Here is a 13,778-nt window from a genome sequence, read left to right on the forward strand (position 1 = left end):
GATTCTATGATGAGGCACCTCATCCTCCATGCCTGACAGAAGAATGGTGTCTCAGGATGAAAGTCTTCCTGAAGCTTTAGAGAAAAAAACTACTTTTGATCATTTATGGACCTCTGTCTCCTACACTTGCAGAATTGTTGATTTAAGATGTAAGCCTGGAACTTGAAGTGTTTAGAAGAGCAGATATTGAGCTGTGGTGGGCAGAGGTAGACATTGCAGCCTCTTGACTGAAGTGACACAAACTCAAGACTGTTTTAACAAGATGATCTCATTCCTTCATATTACTTGATATATTTCTGCTAAAGGGATGGCAAAATCAGAGGGAGAAGCACTGAAGCTCCCATGGTGTATTTATGCCAGGCATAAATGTCTCTGTAGGAGCCTTTCAGACCTCTTCGCACTCCCAGAGCAAGGACCAAATCTGAATCTGGCCTGGGGTTTTTAATTTTCTTCTAATTTGTTGGCATGAAATCTGGCAGGCAGGCAGATGTGTCTGCCTTGATCTTTGGTGTGGATCTCCTGTTGCACTCTCCTGTTTTTCCGAGCCTTAACAGGCAAAAGTGAAATGCTGTCCAGAAACATTAATCACAGCATCTCAGATGTGTAAATTCTCAAGGGTTTGCCTCCTGGAGCACTGGAAGGTTTTGACCCGGTTTCAAAAGTAGGTATAAAGCATATATACATAAGGAGAGCACACACACTTGGAGCATCTGCAAAAACATATGGTAGTTTCAACATCCCACTAACCAGTTTCCTGGATTGAATATATGTAAGTGTAGGCTTTGTGAGAATTAACAGTTTTTGAATGCTGGGTTTCTGACTCTAATCTCTTAACCGCAGTCCTTCCTTGACTTTGTGAGAGATACTATTTCCCTCTCAATTTGGAAAGTCATTGCACAGGGTCTTTCTGGATAATTACTCTTGTACTGCCTTTTTTTTTTCCTTTCCTTTTTTTTTTTTCTCCCTAGGTGAATCTGCTGTCAGGCTCCCCTGGCAGGCTCTTTACCCATCTTTCCATTGCTTACAGAGGCATTGTGTTATCTCTGCTTAATTCCAAACAGCGAAGAGCAACTGTTTCTGGGATCAGTAACTACACTTCAGATGTCCTGGGATTTTGCTGGGCTGCTGATCTACAGAGCTCATCATGTTTTTTTCCCTCTAAATCTTTCATTTAATGGAAGGCTGTTTTGCTAGAGTACCCATTTTCCTTAAATATACCTTCTTTTGGAGTAGAACATCTAAAACCGTTGGCTGTCAGTTCTGACACATATAGCTTTTTCCTGTGTTATCGACATTTTCCTTGCAAACATACCCACCTATCAGCATGGTTTCCATTTCAGCAACCAAACTTGATTCCAACATGCCTTCTGCTACTGCCTCTAAAGCAAGAACCACTGAAGAATGGGTTTAAGCAAAGATGTGTATATATGAAGAGACCCTCCTGAATCTGTACCTGAGTCTACATCACTACTGTTGTACATTAGTTTAACCTCTTGGAAACTCCCAGAGATGAGGATCTCAAAGCCTCTCTTTGCCACCAGTTTTAAGGTCAGAGGTTTACTACTTTTACCTCCTCTGTTTCACTGAAAAAAAAACAACAAACCAAACATCAAAAAACCCCAACCTTTTCCTTCCCTGCGCAAATAGACCAAATGATCACCATACCCTTTTGCCATAACCCTTTCAGGTACTGTAGTCACATGTGAAGTCTCTCATAGCTGTCCTCAATCATTTCTAGAATAAACAAATCCATTTTCTGAAACTTTTTATCAGTCCTGTTGCTCTCCCGCAGGCCTCCTCCTGTCTTTACAGTCTTGCAATACAGAGAGGAGATATGTAGCCTGGGCTTCTCTAGCACCAGAATGGCCTCCACATAAAAGTGTGTTCTTAATGCCTCTTCCACCAGCAAGTATCTTTCTGGTCGCAGCATCACAGGGTAGACTTGGATTTGAGCTGCTTCTCTCCCAGATGTGCTACCGCACTGCCAGTGCCATGTCTTGGTTCCTTATATATATTTCAGTTATGCACTTTCTTTTCCATGTAAGATTATTTCTGAAGTTTATAAAGAAATCCTCTTCCCCTCTAGAACCGAGGGGCTCCCAGATTGTTTTGTTGGTTCAGGCTACTGTGAGAGCCTTGTCTGCTCTACCATCCAAACTGTTAACAGAGATTTAAATGAGCCCAAATCAACACAGTCTTCTGTGGTCCTCTCACTCTGACAGTGAATCGCACATGCCTAATCTTCAGGGATGTTATTCCAATCAGTGGCTGAAAATAGCAAGTCAGCTAAGTATAATTTTTGATACTGACAGCTGTCCAAAGGAGACCTGAAGCCAAGAGTGATACCAGTGAATAAAAAGAGAATACCTACTCATCACCTGTACTGAGAAACAGGCTTGAGTACCAAGCCCTGAAACTACACTCTTTTTTTTTTAAGAGGGCAGTAGTGAAGCTGGATTATTCATAGCTCTGAAAGCAGGCTGGGCACACCAGTATGACCCTACAGCCAAGATGATGAGCTAATCAACTTTATATTGTTAAGAGTCCCCACCTACGCTTTCACACAAAGGGCTGATTAGCCCACAAGTATGCAAAACTCTGGGAGGATGCCATCTTTCATCGCTACCAGAAGATGTTTAATATACGTTCCGTTGCCAGCGACTGAGTGTGTGTGTGTGTGTACGCAGGCGCAGCCACTTGCTCGGCTGGCGGGAGCTGCACGCTGCGCTGCGCTGCGCTGCGCTGCGCTGCGCTGATCCGCCCTGCGCTGCGCTAATCCGCCCTGCCAGGGCAGAGCCCTGCGCGGCCGCGGCCCCGCGGCGTGTGCGGAGCTGCTGCGCGGCCCTGCCCTGCCGGCTGACAGCAGTACAGCGCTTACCGCCCGCGCAGGCCAAACGCAGCAGATTTTAACGTGCTCCTCCTGATTCCAGCGGCAGCAGCTGTGACAGACAGTCACGGATGCCTGCACGGAGAGCGAGGGGACGAGCCCACAGCGAATGGTGTACTTCCACCGCTCTCGCAATGTCCTGGTGCAAGAAAGACAAAGCCTAACGCACTCCACCAGCCCTGTCGCTGCTGTGAATGCTGAGTCCGACTGCCTGAGTGCCCCAAACGTGCTCTTCCCACGTGCCAAATGTGCAGCATATACGAAGGTCAAACAAGGAGCAGATCTGTGAGTGCTCATAGCAGCCGCTTACTGCTTAGGCTGATTGGTGTGATTCCAGTTCCAGAACCAGGAGTGATGATGTGAAGTACTGGCTCAGTCTTCGGAGGTGCTTAGCACTTCTTCCCATCACTACCCCACGAGATGCACGTGGGAACAGCACTTCCCTCAGTAGATGTTGGCCTCACGGTGGCTGCAATGTCCCTTCTAGGAAAAGTGCTGCGTGGCCCGAAAGGAAAACAAGCAGGTGGGAGGGACTGGAAAGAAAAGTCATTTGAAGGGACATGTTTCTCTCTTCCTCTGGTAGTGAAGCTGTGCCTTGCAGAGGAATACATGTGCTAAGGCTGCACGTGGTTTGTGAACACACAACAACGTATCTGTCCCCTTTCAATGTCCATCAGCAGTTCTCAAAGGGCAACACACTAGTCTGATCTCCTGTTGTTAGAGATTCATGTCAGAAGGAAAGAGGATTATTTGAGGAAGAAACCCTCAGTGGTATGAGAAATTCAAGAGAGATGTTGAGGCCTAGAACACAAACCCTATGAGGAGAGGCTGAGGGAGCTGGGGTTGTTTAGCCTGGAGAAGAGGAGGCTCAGGGGTGAGCTCATTGCTGTCTACAACTACCTGAAGGGAAGTTGTAGCCAAGTGGGGGTTGGTCTCTTCTCCCAGGCAACCAGCAACAGAACAAGGGGACACAGTCTCAAGTTGTGCCAGGGCAGGTATAGACTGGATGTTAGGAGGAAGTTGTTGGCAGAGAGAGTGATTGGCATTGGAATGGGCTGCCCAGAGAGGTGGTGGAGGCACCGTCCCTGGAGGTGTTCAGGAAAAGACTGGATGAGGCACTTAGTGCCATGGTCTAGTTGACTGGCTAGGGCTGGGTGCTAGGTTAGACTGATCTTGGAGGTCTCTTCCAATCTGGTTGATTCTATGATTTCAAGCATAAAGAAGAGCAAGGATTTTCTCTCAGTAACTATGACTGGTCTCTATGACAAAGCCTGCATGGGATCTCTGAGTGTAGGCTAATAACTTGCAGAAGATACTGCAGACAGGCTTGTGTTTTTAATGTTAAGTTGTTCAATTAAAATCAGTCAAACAAAACCAAGAAATGCACAGTCGTAGTGAGATATCTATTAAAAAACATTAATAATCTTTGGAGAAACTCCAAAGGAAAAGCATCTCAGTTTTGCCTGTAGCACCTGCCAGAAGTCATTCCCAAAATGCATCCTGCTTTCATGATTGACTTGTCTCTTGGATTTAAGACTCACCATAGAATCATAGAATAGAATTGTAGAACAATAGAATGGTTTAGGTTATAAGTGACCTCAAAGATTGTCCAGTTCCAACCCTCTGCCATAGGCAGGGACACCTCTGACTAGAACAGGTTGCTCAAGGCCTCATCTAGCCTGGCCTTGAACACCTCCAGGGAGGGAGCAGCCACAACCTTCCTGGGCAACCTGTGCCAGTGTCTAACCACCCTCACAATACATCAGAATGGCCATTCTTGCAGGCAGCAGGAAAGGATGCCCAGTTACAGGACAAGGGGCAATGAGTGGAAGTTGAGGCATAGGAAGTTCCATGTGAACCTGAAGAAGAATTTTTTCCCTGTGAGGGTGACAGAATGAGGGGACACAGTCTCAAGTTGTGCCAGGGGAGGTATAGGCTTGATATTAGGAGGCAGTTCTTGCCAGAGAGAGTGATTTGCCATTGGAATGGGCTGCCCAGGGAGGTGGAGTCACTGTATCTAGAGGTGTTCAAGAAAAGACTGGATGAGGCACTTAGTGCCATGGTCTAGTTGATTGCACAGGGCTGGGTGCTAGGTTGGACTGGATGATCTTGGAGGTCTCTTCCAACCTGGCTGATTCTATGATTCTATGAAAGAGAAAGTCAGTAATACATTTTCTGTTTTCCTGTAGCGTATCTTATCTCATGTACGTAGGTAGTAATGTCTTCTTGCTATCTTTTTCTGCTTATCCTTCTGTATTTTTTCATGTTTCTTGCTCAAAATATGCAGTATGTCAGGAATGCTCTCTGTTAGTTTAACAGTAATCTGGAAAGGAACATGAACACTATAGTCTTGCACTGAAATGTGCTTTTGACAGATATATAACAGTAAATGGTTATCAGTATTTCTGACCATACTGTGTATGTGATTAGACACAAGAGTGCATCCCAAAAAACATGCTTGTAGACAGAAAGCTTCCTTTTATCTTGTTTGTACAGGGTGACATCAGCTGTTGTAGTATAAAGGGTTTTTCCTTCTGGGCCACCTGTGTTCTACATCATGGAAATGCTGAGGACATAGTGCCTGCACCTCTGCTTGCCAGGGATGTGTGCGATGAGGGCTGGCTCATGCTGGGCAAATCAAGCCCCTAGGAACTGAGTGTAAGTTGATGCCCTCCAGCACATAGGGAGAAATTATTCCAGAGTAACTTTGGTCTGGTGCTGACAAAAAATAACTGGCTAAATCTCAAATTATTACATCCCTGGGGAGCTTTGTTGGCTTCAGAGAGGCAGTTACAGTTGTATCAACTGAGCTCCAGCACAGTGCTTTTACACAGTAGGCGCTCCAAGCCCCAGCTCAACCATGACTGCTCCTTTAGACCGACCATGACTCCTTCGTCCCTGACTGCTGTTCATAGCATGGCACATCAAGCAAGGTGGATACGGAATTTGTGGAGGCAGACAGGTCCCCTTGCTTCCTCTGGACAGTGCTTGTACTTAGTGCAGAGTTTTTAGAGAAGTCTTTGCACCAAGTGACTTTGTCCTAATCACTGCACTACCTCGGTTATCACCCACACAAACATTCCCCTCAGATCAACATACTGGCCAGGTCAGAAATCACACAATTGATGTTTTGGTTTCCATTGCCTTATCTAAATCCAGTTACTGCTCAAAATGAGACTAAGTCAACAGACTTAATTGAATGAAAAGGTTGTGAGACAACCGAGAGATTTGTGGCTGTGTATGTCCATGCATGAGTTAATCACTAAGCAAACACTTTGCCACAAACAGAGCTGAGCTGAGCAGGATCAGTTCTTCTGTGGCCTGGAAGCTCCTGACACACTGGGATTGCGTGAGGCATTGTTAGGGCGGGTAGGAAGATTTAAACAGCATCACAAACAATGTACCACCATGGAGAAAAACTGGAGATGGACAATGGAGTAGGCTATGAACAAACACTTCTGCTTACTGCCTGGATTAGGAGATAGCAGAGACCTTCTAGTAGTGGTCAAGTGACTGCTCTCCTGTAATTATTGCTGTCCAGATATGTATCACAGTATCACAGTATCATCAGGGTTGGAAGAGACCTCACAGATCATCAAGTCCAACCCTTTACCACAGAGCTCAAGGCTAGACCATGGCACCAAGTGCCACGTCCAACCTTGCCTTGAAGTGCCCCAGGGATGGCGACTCCACCACCTCCCCGGGCAGCCCATTCCAGTGTCCAATGACTCTCTCAGTGAAGAACTTTCTCCTCACCTCAAGCCTAAATCTCCCCTGGCGCAGCCTGAGGCTGTGTCCTCTCGTTCTGTCGCTGGCCACCTGAGAGAAGAGAGCAACCTCCTCCTGGCCACAACCACCCCTCAGGTAGTTGTAGACAGCAATAAGGTGAAATAGCCCTGCTGGCACCCAACAGGTGGGAGCAGTGAGTTGCTTGATATTCTCATTTCTGAGAAGGCAGCTGCCAAACTCTGGATCTCCCCAGCTCTTGCAGACATCAGAGGTTCTTTCTGGTTGTACACCATGGAATTCCTACTGGCTTTGCAGTTCACAAGAGAAAGGTATGAATGAAATATGTGGGAATGGCTACACTGGGTCAGATCACTTCTTCACCTCATCTGTTTACTTGTCTTCAGTGGAGGCCATGAACAGGCTCTTAGGAAAGACCATTAAAACTTGCGTAGGTGCATAGCTAGAACCTAGTCCCCACTGTGACAGCATGAGGAACTTGGAGCACAAAAGTTTTTCCAGAACTACAGGAATAAAAGGACAAATTCGTGCCTCTCCTTTTTCAAAAAACCTGCTTGATTCAGAGGCCCTGTGCTGGTACCTGGTGTAGCTCTGTTTAGGTAGGCTGCAGTGGAGATGCTCAGGTTTGTGCCAATGGTTCATCTTAATCTTTGCAAGAAGGGAGGCTGAAGCTGCCAACCTACTAAAATAGTCATTAAATATCTTCTAATACATGATCACTCACATACTTTCCTGGCTCGTAGTATCTCATCAGAGGATGGAGAATCTGAATTGCATTCTTCAGTGGGCAGAGACAGCCCTGTGGACTGTGGAAAGGTAACTTTGCCATGAGCAGCACAAAGAGACAGCCTCAACATTTTAGCTTGGGGTTCAAACAAGATTTTGGCTGGAAAAACTCATCCCATGCTATGGAGAGACACCACACCCTGCACAGGCCACCCACTTGTCACTGCACACTAGCCTGGGGTCAGGACATCTGACTGTAAAAATGCAACTGTGGTGGTGTACCCTAAACAACTGAAACTACACTCAGTGAGATTCTTCCTCCCTAAGGGAGACCACAGCTGCTGCTGTTGTGTTTGCAACCCATATGACAGTTCTTGCCCTTTGGCATGCTGTATATGCAGAGAGGACAACTTCTTGAGCAAAGCCAGGGAAGATGATTAGCTTTGTGAGGTGATCAGGTACTGTGTGGCCAGGGTGCTATACAACATTGAAAGGAACTGCTGTTGAATGCCCAAGATTCAAGATGTGACAGTAACACATGGCACTGTATTTTGCTCCTTTAACAAGTGCTGAATATGCAAAGGCTCCTTTCCCAGCTTCTCTCTCTGTCTTGTCTGGAAGCTGGGAAAGAGCTGTGTGTTTGTTTACCTTCAGGCACTATCCACTTTATTGATTATCTGAGTGGAATGCATAAATAATGGCAGCAAATGCCAAGAGCAGAGACTGAATGAATCTCACTCCCTTCTAACCACCATATGAACGGGTCATTGAAAACAGTCTGGAATATATTCCCCGTAGTCATTCTGAAAGTTCAAAGGCAGGGGAAAAGGGGAGGAAAAAAAAAAGCTGTCTCTGTTCACTAAACTTCTAATATCTGAAAGTTCTTAAAACAACACATGCTCACTTTCCCCCCCGAACCCCCCATACAATCCTGGAAAAACACACTCAGCTTTTCACTCAGTGGCTTGGTTTTTCCAGCGAGACCCGCGCAGGCTGCACGCCCATCTCACAGTCACGTCTGCTGGGTGAGCTTTGAGCTAACAGACCTTAGAAGAGTTCTCCCTGATTTTGCCACATCGAGTTTCAAGTATTGGCTTGCTGAAAGTGCTGTGGAGAGGGAGGAGGGAGGGAAGTGGTGTGAGCTTTGCCAACACACCTGCACAAGCTTTGGGCTCTCCTGGACACTCTCTGCACTAATGATGTATAACTTGTAGAGCCTGGCAACACACATGCTGAAGACTATAACAGGCAGACTGTGCGTGCCTCTGATTTCTAATTTCTTAGAACAAGTAATAAACTGCCCCCCTCCTCCGACCCTGTGCTGTAGGTAAATGCTTAGGATGGAAATTGAGATGTGTTCAGCTAGGCAGAACTTCTACCAAGGCAAGGAACAAATGACAATTTAATTATAGTATTTCAGGCCTCTTCTAAAGCAAAAGGAAGGAAAAAAAGCTAAAAGAAAGACAGAGTTAACTTCAGCTCCAATGTTCTGCTATTTTTTCTTTTAACTGTAAGAGATGCAGCTGGATCCTGTTTCTAATTCACTGTCAAATTTGCTTGAATTAAAATCCCAGATCCCTGCTCTGTTTTCAAGTTGAAGTGTGCATAGTAGCCAAGGTTTATATTGCAATTTCTGGAGTTATGAAATGATGAGCTCCAATAGAGGAAAGTGTGTTGAGTCCTGGGGAAAAAAAACCCAGAAAGGCTGGCATCATTGTTATTTAGAATTAGAGCTCACTTGTGGTACAAATAGCCCTGAAGTTAATACATGGCTGCATACATTCTGCATGGGGTTCCATCCACTGGAACTGGTTGGTATGGAAGAGCGTGCTAGTTTGAAGCTAGCTAGACTGTTTCGGTGAGAAGAACTAGACCATAGGCTGTGAAAGGAAAACAATGGTGATGTCTACTCCCCTCAGAGTCTTGCTGAAGAAGAAAGGAAAACATTAGATAACACTCTCGCCATTTTGTCACTCTGCCTTGGGCTTCTGACTGAGCTGCATCTCCCTAACCTCACCTTCCACTCACCTTTGCTTCTTAACCTCTTGGCTGAACCTCTCTTCTTCTTTAGGACTGGGGTAGGGTTGAGAGGGGCAGGGGGAAGGTGCAGGGGTGGTTGAGAGCCCCTCCTGGGAATTCAGGTTTCTGGGAGGGGAGTTGTGTTTCTGTATCACATTTTACCTTGTATATTTCTGTCTATAACTGTATATACTGTAAATATCTGCTTGTATATTGTGCTAGCTGTAAATAAATAGCTTCATTTATATTCCCAGAGCTGGCTGAGACTAGTCTGGGTAACTTCTAAAGTGGGGGGGGGGCCAGGAACACCCAAACCATCACAAAGTGCAAAGGCTACTGTGGTGGATAGGTAGGAATAGGAAGTGCTATTTGATTATAAAGCTTGAGTAATTTTGAACAATCATCTGAAATTTGAAAGCTCCCCCATTAGTTTGCATCTTATATTAATAAGAAATTAACTTTTGGACTGAAATAGCACAGGAATACTGCCCTTGCTTTGCTTTCTCTACAGCTACCTGAATCCCAGTCTAAAAGCTGACAGTTCTTCTCTGGCACTCTGTTGATCATAAAATTATAGAATCATAGAATGGTCTGGGTTGGAAGGGACTTCCAAAGGTCATCTGGTCAGCCCTCTCTGCAGTAAGCAGGGACATCCTCAATTAGATGTCTAAATCAAACAGCACACCGTCCTGTTAGACTTTGCCACCTGGAGAACACCATAACTCAGATGGAGCTGTGATTCCCCATGTTTTCTGGGCTTCCATATCTGCCATGACAATTCCCAGCCACTGCCAGGTGAAGCCATCCAGCTGGTATTTATGGAAAATGAGCAGACGAGTTATGTCCAATAGTGGGACACAATTATGGTATAATTGCAGCAGCTCAGGTTGACATCCAAGTGGATGGAAGAATGGCTCCACCCATCTACCATCCAAATATAAACAAGCCAGCATGGTTAAACACTGGGCAAGAAGGCAGAGCTCAGGTGTTCTCCTTTAGCTGTGTGATGGCACGATTGCCAAGTTCCCACACAACCTTCCTGTTAAGCAATTTATCCAGATGCAAACTGGCCCTTAACTTGCCAAAAAAGTTTAGCAGCTTCTTTCAATAGCAGCTTCTTTTCAAATAGGGTTAGAAGTGCATTATTGTCAGTAAAATGAGAGATTCTATTTTGGAGATTGGGTGTTGTAGGGTCACAGTTTAAACCTGTTAAGTACCTAAAATTCAGCTCAGCCTGATCCATGACTAGTGCTGCTGTAAGTGTGTACATGCTACTGCCAGCCTGGACAATGGAATAGCTGCAAAGGGAGGTTAAACTGTATATTAGGTAAAAATGATTCACCAAAAAGGCTATGAGGCACTGAAACAGGCTGTCCAGGGAAGTGGTGGAGCCACCATCTCTGGAAGGATTAGAAAGACATGTAGATGTGGTGCTGGGGGATATGGTTTAATGGTCACTTGGTGGGTAGTTCTAGGCTGACAGTTGGAGCCAATGATCTGAGAGGTCTCTTCCAACCAAAACAATTTGATAATTCTGTGAATATAGCTAGAGGTGGATGAGACTGATAGCTTTTTCCAAAAGATTGAGAAGTGGGTTCTTTGCTGCTGTGTGATTGAAAATCCAGAGGCAGACTGTGAGGAGCTTGGTATGATGTCAAGGGAAACCAGGTTAAGCCTTTAGTTGAAATAAATTGGTATAATGGTCCTAGTGCTGAGCAAAACCTGCAAGCTTTGTGAAGTATTAGCCCCTTTCACAGCAGGCTTTCTCACAGGAGAAAAGGGTTTCTTTCTTTCAATGATACTAGAGTCAATCCCAATACACTGTGAGGATTTCCCTCATTAACAGAGACAGAGAACAATGCTATCCATGTTTGAGTAAGGGTGGTCCTGAGAGGAGCCTTGAAATTACCCTTATAACTTCCTTCCTTGCCTCTCCTTAAGCTGGCCAAAATTCAACTATTTCCCAAATTACAATTCCAGTAGATTCACGACCTTGAGTGAAACAGCATCTGCTGTTTGTTGGTGCATCTTTGTGTGCAATGGTCAATCTGTTCCTCCTGATACCATCACCGGGAGAAAATGGTTACTGCTCAGCTTGAAGTTCTCACTCCAAAACAGGAGCCCAGCTTAACCTGAGTATGGCCTATGTCTGTATCTCTGAATATCATAAACCCTTCAAGCAGGCTAACTAAAAGGAGGAAGGTCCTGGGGAGGCTGGAAGGTCTGTCCTGCACACACTGCCCTCTGTGGTGTGAGGATGAATAAAGGCCCATGTGAGGTCCTGGTCTCCTAAGCTGTATGAAATCCCATTTCCTTTCTACTTGTGCTAAGTGCAAAAATGGGAACAAAGACACACACCTAAGTAAACAGAAAAACACAGACAGCTGAAGGGGAGTGAGGCCCCAGTGCAGGTCGTGTGCCAACTAGTGTAGAGAGATGTTTTCTATTTGTGATCCTCCACGTTAGACCTTGCCATGTCATGTGGAGGAGGATGTGAGTGGGAGACTTTTTTGGACAGCGTTGGTTTTACAAATGTCTCACGATTGCACAAACACCTGCTTTACATTATTTTTTTTGCTGGTCCACAACAAAATTCCTCCCTGGTCAGCAAGTCTTGTTTCTTCCTTTCCTGTGGAAGGCTCAAATCACTGGTTTCTAAACCCTGGGCCACCACGAGATCACACCCGAATCTCATTGCATAGGAGGGGGAATACACAAGGCAGAGAGGGGCACTTCTGCAGAGAGTCATAACAAAATGTTGGCTAGAGGATCAAAACTGTGTGAGACTGCTTACCATCAGGTGGGGGAAGCGGGGCAGGAGGGTCACCCAGGCCAAACGGACACATCTATAAGACTCATCTGTTTTCTTCATGAAAATGTCACAGCCCACATCTATACAACACACACTGCTCCAGTCACCACAAGTTAGTACTCATGGTCTCCACTGCTTCCTCTGAAACTATAATGGGTCTGAGACAGCATACGATGAAACCAAAGGGAACCTTTCCTTAAATCAGTGGGCTCTGGATCTGGCCCAACATCTGTTTGGTCTCTCTATACACAGCAGAGCAAATTTATTCTTTATCCATTCTTGGGCCTCTCTCTCCAACAGTGCCCATATTTTTTCTACTAATGTTTGTCATTAGCCACACTAAGCATCACCCTCAGAAAGTGACCATTTTCTCCCCTTTGGCATCTGATCCTCTATCATGGCAGAGCTGTGAGTGCTGCCCCAACCCCTTATCGTTTCTGCAATATAACAACTCTTTTCTTTCTCCTTGTTCAGGTTTCCAGGCCATTCCTTCAAGCTTCCAAGCTCTTCTTGCTCTTTCCACACCAGGAATTGAGCTGCTTGAACTTTCTCTTATATTGTAGTCTTGGTCAAAAATCTATGTAAAAACATTTAAGACACCTGAAGAGTGTTGGTTGATGACAACCAAAGCAATGACTTTCCTAGCAATCAGGAGTATGAGGGAGAATAGCCAACAAGCAGCTCCACAGTCTTCTATTGGGGTCCAGTAAGAGACACAGAGGTAATTCTCCAAACTTTCTGTATAATGTCATAAAAGCACAGAATATCTCAAGGATCATTTAGTCCAACTCCTTGTTCCTCTTGGAACTATCTAAAACTAAACCTTATGATGAAGAGCATCATCCAGATGCTCCTTGAACACCGACTTAGTGCCATTACCATTTCTCTGGGGTTCTTACCCCACCATTCTCATATCTCAAATATGAATATATACCTTGTGCCAGTTTCCAGCACTCCAATTCCCAACTGCTCTCACCAGGTTCATGACTTAGATTGCAGAGACTCTGATGGGACCAGGCATAGGTCATGTTTAGGTTCCACAGTGGCTGCAATAGCAATGGTCTACAAGACACCACCCACTTACTGAGCAATACACAGTATTAATTTCTTTATGATTTTGCTGAGCTTTTAGGGGCTTTTTTTTCACCTGTTACACAGAGATTCCCATGCTGTGAAATTTAAGTCATTGCTAAACAGAGCAATAACCTTTGTTGACATGCCAGGAGGCTGCTCAGAGCAGAAAAGCAAGCCTCCAGTGTTAAATCTATAGATTGTCCCAGACATAGAGCTGTAGATTGACTTTAGGCCCTGGCACTGTGTAACCAAGAATCTCATGCAAAAATACCCCCTTGACATACCTTGAAATCACATGGTTTTGAAAATGCAGGCATGATGCCTGAGGCCAGCAGTGTGGACTGGCAGGCTACTGGCACTCTTCGTAGGCACATCTGCATGTCAGGTAGTTACTCATCCCTGCATATTTCCCTGATAAAATCTAGATTGCCTAAAGCTGGTATTTTCACTCCAGTTTCCTTATCAAGGTGTTTACCACCTCCTGTCTGTGCCTTGTAGACTGAGGCTGTTACA

General features: G+C 45.2%; 1 long non-coding RNA gene across 1 annotated transcript in view; it reads right to left on the bottom strand.

The window, feature by feature from the left end:
* Window positions 1-13,778, bottom strand: part of LOC135176771 (uncharacterized) — a 93,676-nt gene that overhangs the window by 5,822 nt on the left and 74,076 nt on the right. The gene's annotated exons all lie outside the window — the stretch shown is intronic.

The sequence above is a fragment of the Pogoniulus pusillus genome, chromosome 7 (assembly GCF_015220805.1).
Source record: "Pogoniulus pusillus isolate bPogPus1 chromosome 7, bPogPus1.pri, whole genome shotgun sequence".
NCBI classification, from domain to species: Eukaryota; Metazoa; Chordata; class Aves; order Piciformes; family Lybiidae; genus Pogoniulus; species Pogoniulus pusillus.